Source organism: Siniperca chuatsi, linkage group LG10 (assembly GCF_020085105.1).
Source record: "Siniperca chuatsi isolate FFG_IHB_CAS linkage group LG10, ASM2008510v1, whole genome shotgun sequence".
NCBI lineage: Eukaryota > Metazoa > Chordata > Actinopteri > Centrarchiformes > Sinipercidae > Siniperca > Siniperca chuatsi.
The window spans coordinates 17264072-17279515 of NC_058051.1; the positions used below are offsets into that span (position 1 = coordinate 17264072).

The 15444-nt window shown below is 39.8% G+C and overlaps 1 long non-coding RNA gene across 1 annotated transcript in view; it reads left to right on the forward strand.

The window, feature by feature from the left end:
- Positions 1–15091, forward strand: part of LOC122883549 — a 103189-nt gene extending 88098 nt beyond the window's left edge. The window contains exon 3 of the long non-coding RNA XR_006379657.1: positions 14410–15091. This is a non-coding gene — a long non-coding RNA (uncharacterized LOC122883549). The remainder of the gene's footprint in view (positions 1–14409) is intronic.
- Positions 15092–15444: the final 353 nt, after the last annotated feature.

Sequence of the window (15444 nt, forward strand, 5' to 3'; positions counted from 1 at the left end):
CCTCCTAGTCCTTCTCCTCATCATTCCCACATTCTGTCTATACACAGACTGCTTTCTCCCCGGGGCATTTGTGTGTTCCATTACTGCTCACCCTGCCCATGACAGCCACTATTAACCTTGGAGGTGTACGTGTGTTTGTGTGTGTTTCTCTGTGTGTGTGTGCCAGAGAGTGAGCTTGAGCAAGAGAGAGAGAGTGAGAGTGAGACAGTGTGTGTGTGTGTGTGTGTGTGGACATATGCATTGTCAGTGTACATTTCTCTGTGTGTGTGAGAGAGACAGAGAGACAGATGGACTAAAGAAGAGAGTAAGACAGCTTGTTTGGAGACATGTCTTTGCATGTGTTTCCACGTGTGTGTGTGTATGTGTGTGATTGTGTGCACCCGCAAACAGGTGGGACATATTAAACAGCCGTAGGCAATTGAATTGAATGTTGCTCTGCAAATAAGGAGAGGAGGTCATGGACAACAGCTCTCATATCCACAGACCCCATGCCATACTAAATAGCTCTCCATCCTCTCATTTTCCCTCTTTCTCCTGCTCTGTTTTCTCGCTTGTTCCACAAACACAAACACACCCACTATCCCTCTCTTCCCCTCTCCTCATCAGGTTTCTCTTTATATATCACTCTCTTTCTTAATGTCTGTCTCTCTCTCTCTTTCTCTCCCTCCCCTTTCACTCTATTCCACCTTCTACTCCAGCCAACTCCCCGTAATGAAACTCTAATGGTCTGCCATTCGTTTCCGCTCTTTGCTTAGTGAGGTGATGCAGCAAGGGCTAATGGTCCTATTTGTATGTGTGTGTTTGTGTGTGTGTGCTTGTGCAGGACTGTATCGCAGATAGGGAGACAGTGGTATCATCAGCCTATGGACCCTATAACATTTCACATGGTGCTGCAGTGGCCAGGTGCCCCCCATAACTCTAACTAATGTCTCAATACCATCCTACTTAATGCTATGAGGTAGATGTAAGTGTGTGTGGTGTGTGTGTGAGTGTGTGTGTGTTTGTGTTGGCAGGAGAGAGAGATGATCCTTGGGGAAAGCAGATAGATGGAATAATGCATGTTTTGAATATTATTACTATGCAGAATCTGGATGGAATATTGGGAGGCATTCAAGCCCTGATGGGACTCTGTAATGGCAGCAGTGTCAGGGACTGGACACAGACACACACCACACATACTCTCACACACACACACACACACACGCACTCAAATAAACATGGACACACTTTCTATGAGAAGCTGACAAGCGTAAATGACTTAGATTAATTAATGATGTTGCAAGCATTGAGGAAATACAGGTGGTTGATTTTCTTCAAACTCTGTTTCTGTACTCATTTGATGATCCATCTCTGTACACCTTTACTACCGCGCATGCATGTGTTCATATGTGTGCACACACGTGTATATGTATAACCCATCACACTGGTTTTGATTATCAATGATGGGCAGTGTAATGAGGTGCCATAAAATCAGATAAATTTTAAGCTCGGCGAGAAACCGGTGCCAGATGCTCCCTGCCAGCTTCTCTCTCTCCCTCTCTCTACCTCTCTCTCCCTCTGTCTCTCTCTCTCTCTCACACACACACACACACACACACACACACACACACACACACACTGAGAGCTGAGAGCAGAGAGCAGAGTGGGGAGGATATGTGGTCCTTTGTCTCAGTACATCTCCAGTGTATATGCATATCTGCGTCAGCTCTTGTGAAGGTAAACACAGCTCTATCTCTGTGACTAGATCAATACTTCCTCTCATTCTCTGTTTGCACAAATTCATACTCACTCCCCGTTTGTGTGAACGAGATAATGGCCCACCAACAAAACAAAGTTGATTTGTTTGCCTGAGTTTACAAAAGATTTTCAGATTTTTTTTAATTAAAAGCTTTGATTTGTCATATATTTTGTTACTGTGCGTATCATCTAGTCAACATTCTGTAACGAAGCACTCACTCATTTGAAATTTTAGAGAAGGGAAATGAAAACACAGGGTGTTTGGCCACTTTCCGTACTTGTTACGCTGCTGGTTGGTGTTTTGCTCATGCCATATCTTTGTAAATATCTCAAACAACTGGGTACCCAAGCTGCAGAGAGATAAGTGCTTGTAAATTGTATGACAGTAGCATGGGGACCACTTTCTCTCTACTTTTCTTTTCACTTTCTGTGACACTGTCTTGCAGTATTTGAGAAACTGAATGTTTGATTTTCTAAACTTTGTTAATTGATTGATTGATTGATTTGTTAATCTTAGACAAAGATATGACAGTGAATGACAGTGCACTCTCATTTTTAAATAACGACAACAATAGAGTTGAAACCATTATCAGCATTTATATGATTGGCTGAGTGCTGATCATTGTGATTATATGACAGTCATTTAGGGAAACCTCCCAGGGGAGGGAAATCTTATTTTATGCATATTCCTGCATTATTGGTCTTATCGTGTTCTACTGTGCTCCATAATGTTTCCGCTTTCCACTCGTCCATAGTTGTCATGCAATTAGCTATTATGAGTGAATGACGTTACACTGTGAGTGATTTGTTGTTGTTTGTTTTCATGATTAAGCAGATTTAATTGCATGGCCAAACATCAGCAAAGACTGTCTGGTACACAATCATATTTAATTAATTTACCTTTAGTTTATGCATTTATTCGAATTTGGAAATGATTGATTGTTTCAATCCACGTAAATAAGTCTGAACATATGATGAAGTGTTCAAATTACATACGCACATCATAATGCCACAACACAGGCAGTACTAACAATAATGACAATAATATCATAGATAAATGACATGTTTTTGGTTACATTGGTCTTATAACAGTGAGGCAGTTTTATTAGTTAAGTTTATGTATTATTTCTTTAGGTTGGATTCTTCTTTTTAAAGGAACATATTTCTTTTTTGTTGTATATTTTGTCATATTTAGGTATGTAACTCTTTATTGTGAAAATTAAATTGTGATGATTACACCAACGGTTGGCAATAGTTTCTTAATAACCTACATGTTATCATCTAAAATAATCATACCTCTAAGAAAAGGAGTCATTTCTATCTGAAAATTGGTTTATATATGGGCGTTCACTTTAAAATATCTTGAACATGAACTAGTCAACAGTGAATAAGCCTGCACTTTTGCATGTTTGGGCTTAAGGACTTGTTGCTCAGACAACAGCTGCAGCTAAAATTTAAGCTAGCTTTGAAGAACTGAAAAATCCTGTGACTTGTGTGAAATAATCAACCATCAAATCAAGCTAACTCAGTTATCCACATGCAAAGAACAGAGCCCATTTCAACTCAATAGTGTTCGCCAGACCCACTCCAATAAAAAAGCAATATATTTAAACACTACCAGACCCTCTGCTTTGTGCGTCTCTGTAAATTCTTTCGGGCATCTATCTATCCATCTATCCAGCTATCTATCTGACATACAGCTACTTCTTTCACTCTGTCTTTCTATCTGGTTGCCTGTAAGTTCCTCTCAGTATTCAGCTGTGATATAGCATGGACTAAATGAAAGAAAAGGTCAATTGCTGTTGTCAAGTAAACCCTTATCTGGATTTATGACAATAGTCTGGCAGAGAAGGAATTTGCGAGGAGGAGAGAGCCTCATTCTGCCCTCTGCATACACTGCTTCCTTGTCCAATTAACTACACACTTAAGCATGCTCACATACACACTTGCACAAATATCCACACCTGCAATAACACACTCTCTTTCTCTGCCTCTCTCTCTTTTTTGTCTCTCTCTCTCATACACACACACACGCACACACACATACACAACCCTGTCTAATTAATGCAGGAACCTGCTGGCAACCGAGAGCTGACCTGAAAAGAACTCTCCTCTTTCCACTCTTCGCCTTCTCTCTGTCTGCTCTTTCCCTTATCAAACTTTTTACCATTTTTTAAAATATGGGTTGACAGAAAGTGCAGCTACCTGTAACGCTAGCCATCAAATCTAGATCTTGCTGTGAGCCAGATATTATCTGTCTCCTTCTAAGTCAGTTCTTAGTTCTTTTTTCCTGCTGTTTTCATTGAACAGGAAGCCTGCCTAATAACGCTTGTTCGCATGCATGTGTGTGTGCACGTGTGTGACAGTGTTTTTTCTGTGTGTGTATTGTAGAGTAAGTGCGTATTTGTGTCCATACTCACATAATTACTGCCAAGCATCCCTCTGCTAGCCCCAGCAGTCCCCATTTTGCAGACTGCATTATTGAACTAGACATTTTTGTCCTTATATGGACAGATATTCCTTATTCATGTGGCTCTATTCTTTCATTTCCCCGTCAGGATCTGTGTGCATACCTGTGTGTGTGTGTGGCTATTCCATAGGTCTGTGTACATGCATAACATGTCCATGCCTCCTTGCTTGCATGTACACATGTTGGGAACTTGGGGAAACTTTTGATAAAGCTTTATGAAGTTTGTACATGTGTCCTTGACTGTGCATACATTTGTGCATGCATCAGTGTTTGTGTGTGTGTATGTGTGTGTGTGTGTGTGTGTGTGTGTGTCTGTCAGCAGGGTGATTCTTAAATCTTATTCTCTTGCTATCATCCATCTGATTATGTGATCCAAAGGGCAGAAGTTCTCCCTCACCTCCAGCTTACACTGTAATGAAAAAGGCTCAGATTATGAAAATAACCCCCTCCCGCTGCCACCGACACATATCGGGAGCAAATGGGAGGGCCTTGATTTCTCTGTTCCCGGCTCAGTTTCCTGTGCAGACTGTGCGTATGGCCGGGAGGTCTAGTTAAAGATAGAGATGGAGATGGCAAACACATCGAAATTAGATCGGGATGATTAGATGCTGCTCTCGACTTCCACAGCGTTATTGAAGAACTCCTCTGACTGACACTTTCACTCACTTCAGTTTGGCGAGATGAAGATGGAAGTAAATGATTACAGAGCCAGTTCTAGTGATTCTCAGTGAGAAAAATGGGAGAACTGAGAACTCAAGGACAGAGGCTCACTCATTGCTGTCACTAATATGTGAGGGATAAAAATGATAAATGCCTTTTCCATAAAACCTTCCTTAAAGTTTAATTCAGTTTTATTTTGTCTAGCAACTGAAATTGTCTTTTGACATACTATATCAGACCCACTCTACTACTGATTACTATTTATTAGGTTCTGTTTAAACTGTACCTGTCATAGTTACATACTGAAATATCGTAGCTGGTTTACATTTTGTATATTGTTTTTTTTATTCATTTTGTGTATATCATTGTTCTTACTATCACTATCCCAATGTATATTATTCATTCTGTACATTAGTTTATCTTGACCGTCTGAGCACAGCACAGCATGTACAAATAAAGTCTGGTCGCTAATATAGGCCGTGTAAAAAAATACACAACATTGAGCGGCGTGAAATTACCTGTAGCCACAGCGGCTCACATTGTAAATTCAGCATAACATTTCCACATCACTACTTCCATCAGATTCAGGCCATACTTAACACTTAACTACTCTGAGTTTCAGAAATGCCTGTTTCATCCACCTATTAATTCCAGTTTTTCCACTCTTCCATTTTTTTGACTGATGTTAAGCTACTGTCAAAGAAACTCAAAACTTCCTGTAGATTTTTCACTTTAAAAGTCTACCAATAATAGGAAGGCTGGAATATTTTTTATGTGGAAAATGTGCTGGAAGTGTTGGGTTGCATTCACATTAGCTTAACATTGGTCGGGATAAACGGAAAAGTAATAGGACTGAAAATGGCATTTCTGTTAAAAAAGAGAAACTGAGAGCAGTAGAGTGGTGAGTATGACTCTGTTGTTGCACTGACTGTCTATTTCCAGAAATCATGACCAGGTTACTCAAGATAATCCACAGACCTTGTTGTGAGCAGTTTCATGTCAGAACTATTGGATTATTTTGAGTAACCTGGTAGACATTGCTGTTGAGTTTTTCAAATGTATTTTTTGGCGCTTTGAGCACCACAAGCCAAGTGCCTATGATATGAAACTCTATAATAGCTTGTTGTCTGTGGTGCTGAACTGGGTCTGCTTTGCAGTAGTGTCTCTGCTTAGTTACTAACTGTGTAATAAGTGACTAAATAAGCTCTGTATATCTAGTTGACGTGTTTGACACAAGGCCTGTCATATGTTCCACAGACACATACTGTCTTATATAAAGCTGAAAGCGGTTATTAGTGTTGTAACCACTTTGTATCTCAGAGCCATGTACATGTTGGCACTCACCCTTATGGACTGCGTACTATTGGATGGTAACTTCCCGATGACAGACGACCAGTGAGGTAATTGGCTAATGGTGAAGAGAGCATTGCTTAATTACTTCCTTCATTTGATGGGATTGGAAGCTGCACCGATGTGACATTTGCCTACATCATGTCCATCCTCTTAGTCAATTAGCCAACCAAATGAAATGGAATGAATGGGAATGGAGGGGATGCATTAGTCTGTAGAGCAATGGTAAACATATTTTACCTGACTAGAAGATGAGTTTAATTCTGCATATTTATGCATGCATGAACACATGTTGTCTCCAAGTTTCTCACTCACTTTTTCCACCTGAAGGTGTCCACTTTTCTCATACAGACACACTATAATTTATGTAATCATCATGGCTTGTCTTTTCAACAATCATGGGAAAATATGGGCAGCCTCCTGCGGCTAGAATAGAGATGGGACCCACTCAGTCAGTGAGACCTTGCATTCATTGTTATTATGCAGCTGTCTGGATAAGTGAGAGTGTATAGAGATAAAATTGAGCTGTATATTTTCCAGTCAGTTACACACAGACACATATAGACACACACACATATACACACATTAACGCACAAACATATTTTCTTGCTTATACTGCACAAGCACAAATACACCGACACACAGATATACACACAGTAACACACATAATGTAATGGCCTGTGGTTATATATCTCTTTGATGGGGACCCAGGGGACATAGATTTATGACTCTTGTCTCCACAATCACTTTTGGATTCAAAACTCTGTTGAGCACCACACAAAAAGACTGCATGTGTGTGGCACAGCAGGCAGAGAGGCTGTATGTGTCCTCATGTCATCACATCAGAATGATACATGCATATAACATATTGCGCTGCACATAATGCACCCAAATTGAGATAGCTTCAGGAAATACTGTATGAATACTAAGTGATGGCTATACTAGTGACTACCCAGAGATATTTGAACGCTTTCTTCTGTGGAGTGTGATTGCACTATTTCACAATCAATAACTGCAGCCCACAGTTCTTGGAGTGTCTATTTACGTAATGTGATTTACTTCTTTGCAACCATGTTATGATTGAAACAACCCTGTCACCTTGCAATTATAATTACACGCTTAGTTAGTAGTTTATTAAGTACACCTAGTTAAAACTAATGCAGTCTAATATAACAATCCTGCAGTAAATCCTAACTCATGAAGTTTATAACGTTCAGTTTTTGTTTAAACTGTTTTATGATCATTGTGGGCGATTTAGTTTGTGGTGCTGTTGAACCATATTGCATTATACAATACAATTCAGCAAATTGGCAACTTATTTGTACTTCCAAAAGTAGTCACTGCCTGAATTAGGGCTGCCCCCTAATAGTCGACCAAACTATTAGTCGATGAGAGGAGTCTTAGTTAACCAAGTTTTCATTGGTCGGTTAGTCACAGAAAAAAACCCACCCTCAGACTCCATTCGGGAGCTGTGCCTTGTCGTTAGGGTCGGGTTGAAAGTATCAGGGGGATGGATGCAACACGGACCTTTTCTCTTGTAACACGGAAGTCACTAGTGATATGGGGCAATTAACCGCTAACTGCTGCTAACTGTAGCTGCCATTAGCTCAGTTAGCCATGCAGCTAGTGGTCCTTTTAGCTGACTGTCTGGACTGGGAGCTTTGAGCACCTCGGGTGTTGTGTATACCACTAGCACAGGAGCTTTGGACTGCCGGGAGAAGGTGGTTTTCAGGCCCGGGACGGGGACCCAGTGGAGAATGCTAGCGGGGAGCGGCACCGGAATGAGCACCAGCACCAGAGCCAGTTAAGCAGGCAACAGAACTGGACTCTTCAGCCTCCCTGTAAACACGGCCAGACCAGGATCAAACACAACCTCTGAGACCAACAGAGGCAGATGATTTGACGACAGGGAATACAGTACCGAGGTGATTTACAGTGGCTCTGACCATGACTCTGACTCCGGGTATTACAAAGACATGGCGGGTTCAGGTCAGGACAGGAGAGGTGTGAAGCAGGAGAGGAGCGAGTTTGTAACATTAACAAGTTAATTTGTAAGTATACATCATCCATCGTGTTGATAAGTCCACGAGTATTTGTTTTTGTGATCTTTCCTTACCTTAACCAAAGTCGCAAAACATAAACCATAAAAAAGTTAAATAATACGGTAGTCACTCCAAGCAGAAATTGTAATGCAAGATCGTATATTTTGGCGGAAAACAAACATTTTACTGATACGTTCAGAATCAATAGTTTTGCGACTTGCCAGATATGTTGATTAACAACATTTCCTCATTATGTTAATATAAAACATAATCCAGATGGCATTACGTTTCCTTCAAAACATAGTTGCTGTTGCAAATTAGTTATGAACGTAATTTCTAAGAGACAGGGTTTGCTTGAAAAGAGAGCGGTACAGTGTACCTTTATCATGTCATCAGCTTGAAAATGAGCTGCCTGCCCTTCACAGACACTGATTTTGGCCTGTATACAGATTCTCATAATACTATTGTAAACAGAGCAGCATTAGGTGTTATCCTCAAGAACCCCCCACCCCACCAGCCTCACTCAAGGGGATTAAAAAGAGGAGCCCCTGGGACAAATCTGGATTTAACACCAACGCGTCTGCCCCAGGAATATTACCAACACAGGAAGCACACGCTTGTCTCGATCACATTCATATGCAGAAGGATTTATTTTTTCATTTGAGATTATGAAAGATTGTCTGAGCATCTCAATAAAAGGGTCTCAACATAAGTAATCTCCTTTGAGGAGAGATAAAAAGGAGGAGGAGAGTGCCCGTATTTATGGCCCGTAGTTTACGGTAAAGCTTGACATCATGGACCAAATGAGTATGTATACACTTCCGGCCTTTGTGAATGAGTTCATAAAACATAAACTGTGCATTTCAAGTGGATACACAGCCAGGGTGTATAGCTCGTTTAAGCGTGCATGTCACCAGGGCTGCCAACCATAAATTAATGAATCAAGTTGAAAATGTCAAAGCAGGTCCCAGATCGCTCTGCTGTGGCTCAGCTGTAGAGCACTGTCAGCACCAGGCGACTAACTGATGGTAAGAGGCCTCACTCACAAAACAAACACAGTCACGAACACATAAAGACACACACACAGACACACATACTGCCAAGTCTTCCATTTCTCTTGTTATAAAAAAGGTCATTCTTGTCTCTGCTCCCCTCTCTCGCTTCAGTGGGTGGTCAAATCTCTGCTGTCTAGCCCCACTATGTATCCGAGAGTGATTACTGCCTGTGAGTTTTGGTACATCATTATTATTACAAATTTTTTCTACTTGTATATGAAAATGTTGTCTTCCTCATGCAATCAGATTGACATTCTGATTTCATATCCATCAGTGCTTTACATCCCGCTTTAGCTTCCATTGTCCAGATTGTCAGTATCAGACAAGGGGTGTATGTATTCATGAACTGTATGTGTATCTTGGGTAGGGATGACACAAGAGCCGATGCTTCGGTACCAAGTTGATGCCAAAATTCTGAAAACGTCACGGTACCTGTTTTTCTACAGTACCGTAGGTATGCAATTCTTCAGACCTGACAGGGGCCTACAAGTGTTCTAGTCTGCCTAATGAAGAACGCCTACCAGCACAGAACATGGATGTATAAAGAGAGGCACAGAAGAACAAAAACAGATAGCAAAAAGTACAGCTGCAGCGACAACTCTTCCTCAACTCGTCCAAAAGAAAAACAGTAAGAGTTGTGTATGGAAGTACTTTGCCTTCGAGGCGGATTATTAGGGATTAATAATAAATTTGCAAAAACCAGTATGCAAACGGTGTCATTGAACTTTTCAGAAGAAACGAGGACAGCTTCCAACTTAGTGAGGGATATCAAGTTCATGTTAACGTTAGAGTAACAAAGTGTTATCGTTATCCTGAAATACACGTTATCATTATTTTTGTTTGAGACAGCTGGCATTGCTGTGTAGCCAACTATGTTCCATATGACATTTACAATGGCGAAATGCTAAAGGCTACTGTGTTTAGGCTAACATAATATAACCATAGCTCATAGTAGTAGGATACCTTTCTATGTTCAAATATTTTTAATAAAGGAGTGTATGTTGAACTACATGGGATTTATTGTTTTTTGTGTGTTTTTTACCATGGTATCGTATTGGGTATCAAGAATCGTGGAATTTCACTGGTATTGGTGTCAACTAGTACATTTCTCGTATCATGACATGTCTAATCCTGGGGTAACAAAAAGTCATCACACAACTGCATTAAGAGCAGACGGGTGATAATATTCTCCTCTTCACATTCTTCTTTTCATCACCACTTTATCTTTCTTTGCCTTTCATCACCCTTTTCTCCTCTGTGCGTGCCCGCAGCAACATATAATTGATAAGGAGAATATAAACAGCATGACATGAAGACATAAAGAACCTCATGTACTGAAATTGTTTGGAGGGCTCACAAAGACACACACAAACACCATACACACACTCAAACCTACACATAACAATCAGGCTGTAATTATAAGTGTATTCAATAGCACCAATAGCCTATTGCAATATATGCAATAAATGTTTGCATTGTTCTAATTTCTGAGCATGTGTGGTACAGTGTGAGTCATTGTAAGCATCAAGATCTAACAGGAGTGCACCCAATTCTTAGTTTTAGTTAGTAGTAACTCAAAGGAAGCACAGGACATTTTTCTTCTCCTAGCAACATCATCGCATGTGCAACCAGAACAGCTTTCCAGCTCTGTAATCAATACTGTACCACTGTCATGAACACACATTTTCAGAAGTTACTAAAGCACGAGCCAATGACTTTCTTTTTACACATGCTTAGATGCAAAATCCCCTCTTAAATGTTCTCACACATGTATTGCATATGGTTGGATTCTCACTTAGATGCACATCTGTCAGTGGTGATGTGGCTAATGAAGCTTGCAGCAGTTAGTCATTCAGACAGACAAGCAGCACTCAATTATCTCCAAGACATCTTTTAGAACTGATGCACAGTATATACATAACTGTTTTCACAATTTCTCCTATCTCTCTGTTTGTTTCTTCCCTTTAACCTACCTTCACACAGTATATTAATGGTCCACAAACACTTAAGAATATACAAAGTATATACAAGTATTTACAAAGTAGTAAGGTCACCCTTCAAAACTTCAAAACATCTTCAGTGTTGCTTTAATACAGTTCCTAAACACAGTTTATGTATTGGACCATTTTCCATGATGAAAAACTTCAAATTACTTTACAGAGAGAAGAAAGTGATGGTGAAAATATACAAATTACAAAATTCTAATTTTCACCCCAGGACATCCCATAAAGGTGCAGCATTTACATCTGGTGATTTGGGAGCCCACTGCAGACATCTCACTCCATGCTAGTATTCATGAGACATTCTTCACTTACTCTAACAGTGTATAGAGGTGTGTATGTTACCTTTAAATATGGGAACATTATGAAGGTGGACTGTTTGCTCTACAAAAAGCCTCTCTCACTGGCCTCATACTACTTGTCTGTACTTCTGACTACACAGAGGAATAAATGGATGGAATGACTTTCAGAAGATGGATGCTCATTATATTACAGCATCCGACACTGTATGATTGGCAACTGATATTGCTGCTGTTTATTAGTCAGAGGTCCAGCTTTCGTGTTTCTTATGCCAGTGGGTCCCTGTCTGGGGATCGGGACCCTCAAAAGGGGTTGCTACTGTAGATAAATCTAAAGGTCACGAGCTGATCACCCAGGTATAAAATTAAAAAAAAGTAAAATAAAAAAATAAAAAATAAATTCAGCTACAGAAACCCATGTTTATTTTTCAGACTTTTCTCCAATCTTTGCATGTTTTTTGGGTAATACTGTACAGTTTTACCTCTCCAAGCCTATAAAAACTATTCAAAAGAAACAATCTCAGAAGAGAAAAGAGACATTCACTCTTGATTGAACTGCTCACTTATAGACATGCAACCTGTGATGAGGGGTCACAAGGAGATATTCATTTGTATTAATGGGTCAAAATCAAAAAAAGTTTGGAAATCACTGCTTATGACAGATCTGCAGTAACATGATGTATTTTATTTGACTATTCTTAAAGCAATGCTTGTGCTATTGGTGCTTTTATGTAATTTAATAATTGAGACTGTTTGGAAACCAATTGCTGCAGCCATAGTCCTAGAAATATATTAGATTTTATATAGATTGCAGACTCTAATCCATTGTGTCTTTATGTGTGTGGAATTGTACAGTATGTGCTGCCTTTGTCTCAAATGAACAGATGGAAGAAACTGACACAACTGTTAAAAGTATAAAGTCGATTCTCCCACAGATAAGGGCAGGGGAAGAGTACAGTATTGTCACTTTTCTTTGCCGTCAGCCTCAGGGCAAGATGCTGTTCGAATACTTCCTGTCAAGTGTGGTCTGTCCGCCACAGACTACGCACATACATATTATACCTTCTACTGTACTTATGTGTACATATGTGTCACAGGGCTGTGACTCAGAAGTGCATAACCCAATTCCTGACAGTGGGGGAGTTCAGTATGACTGTACACAGCGCCAGAAGCTTCGGTTTATCATTTACCTCTTTGCCAGTCCCTATGGAATCCACACCAAGCCTGAAACCACACACTGCTTATGTAATCTGTGGAGTTACCATCCTTGAGTCTTCAATTACAGTGTAGTTTCCACTCTCGCTCTTCAAGCAATATCAAGCATGCATCAAATAGATTAAATAAAGGACAGTAAAGCGGCACTTTCCTTAAAGAAAACATCAGCAAACCAAAAACAGGACTTGTTTTGACAGTGTGATTGAATGGAGGCATGCTCAAATAGCCTGCTGTTTGAACTTCTCTAAGCCTGAGGGAGACAAGATCATCAGGAACAGGAACTTCCAAACGGTTGACATACGCACAGAAACAATGTTGTCTTCTTGACATCATCTGTTATTGATCAAATAAATGAAATAGTACAAAATTCTCTCTAATATCTGCAGCTATTAATCTTATTTTCCATGTTTGATTATTTTTTTATAATTGTTTAATTAGTGAGGAAAATATCTAAAGATATTAGTAACTTATTTTGAACTACTGACCTTACTGCATGTTGCTGTTTGTCTCAATGACTAAACATATTTGCAGAGGTGGCCAGAGTTCAGTTCCTAATTTTAAGATGTTTTCTTGTTTTACCCCTGGTAGAAGGAAGACTGATGCATTTGTTTAAATAAATCTTTTTAATGGTGAAACAGACCTTTTAAAATCCTTTCAGAATTGTGCCTGATAACAGGGTGCTAAAAGGCTGACCCAATAAAGAGTTGGTTATCTAAGGCCGACAGATGACTTGCAGAAACAATGCTGATGACTGGGAGAAACAATTACACACACACACTCTCACACAGCAGGTTCTAAAGAAAGTACTGTGGTTGCACACTGGGGGGAAAGAGTTCTCAAAGCACATTAACATTTTACATTTTGGGCATTTAGCTAGGGCTCCTATCATGACTCACTTGAGACAAACAGACACTAGAAGATGTGTGCTTGTTAAACTTGGGTCATGCAGCTTGATTTAGCACCATTATGCAGAACAAAAATGTTGTTACTTTTTTCACCTTGTCCTGTAAACCCCTACTGAGTTCACAGTGCTAGGTGGATGCTGATGCTAACACTACACCTAACACTGTGAACTCAGAAGACAAAAAACAAAGGAACTGACTTTGCAATACAAAATCTAATGTACACTATTTCATATATGATGTTTAATTAACAATATAGGAAGAATGTGAAGTTTTATTTTAACATGTTGAGCAATATGCAGATATGCATATATATAGACATATATATGTACATATGTTTGTGTATCAGATGTTGTACGTGATTGCCAATTTTGACCTGGGTTAACACTGTCTATTACTTATTACTGAGTGGATAATATGCTGTTTATTCATAAAAGGTGTTTGGTGTCTTTCAGCAACTGAGTAGGCCAACCTTTTAATCATGGAAGCATTTGACATGTGTTCTTCAGTAATTCTTTAGAAAAGAAACTGGAACAAAGAAAATAATTAAGACAGAATAGATCTAGGGTGGATGGAGTAAAGTTTGTTTTCAGAAGATTACAAAACAAGACGATGCCTCTTGTCCAGGTCTCTTGTGCTCTCCTCACCCTCTGCCTCTTCCGTCCGCTCTTATCTTCAGCTTTTGAACCGAATCTGCCAATGCGGGTCCGGAACTCAGCTGGGCCCCCCCAAGCCGCACCAAACGTGCTGAAGGCTGGCACCCAACCAACTCTGAAAGAAAAAAACCTTCTACAAGAAATCTGCTCCTGTTTGGCTGCTCAACGCCTGCACTTCTAACATGACCAAAAGTTAGAACTGGAACAAACTCTGAAAACCACCATGGCTCCATCACACCCAGCCAAGTGGGGGTATGTGAAGATGTTATCACCCTCCTGCCCGAGGGTGCCATAGAGCTCCATGCGAGAATCGACACAGGTCCTCCGCTGCCCCCTCCCATTCCAGTGAAACTTCTCCCTTGGCCATCTGAACCACCAGGTGAAACTTTACTTTCCCTGTGATATTGGGGTTGATGCTATATATTACTAAAAGTAATTTAGTGTTAGGTCAGGAGTAGGATCTCCCTTCAATATAATCATGATATGGAATTGTAAAGTATTTCACTCGTGCTTCCCAATAACCTCTCAGCTGCTGAATGGTGCATTAAGGTGATTTCACTGGTCAATATTAAAGTTTTATCCACTTAGTGGTTTCCTGTGTTCACACGAGTTAACACAAGCTTGCCAAGATAATCATTCACTGCGGTATAAAATAATCCTCATTTCATGCCTTAATTGTCTGTCGCTGTATTCAAGGTTTCATTCATGCATTTATTAATTGTTCATCGCTGTATTCATTGCATTTATTCATGGTTGCATTTATCCATACATTTGTGTGTCTATATAATATACCTATAATAAACTTTTCATTTATAAAGAACCTGATCACGTGTTTGTGTGTTTGAACTATTACAGTCACTGTACACGACTCAAGAACTTAGTAGCAACCTCCAGAACTGAGACTGAATCATTTTCCCTTTTCTAAGGGTGGTGCCCCGAGGTGAATTTAATGCAAGTTAAATTCTGTTATTTAGTATAAATATTGATTAGGTCTGATAGCTTAAGTTGAGTATCATCCCTCTACTTCATTTTGTACCTAGTTGTATTTAGGCCTATGC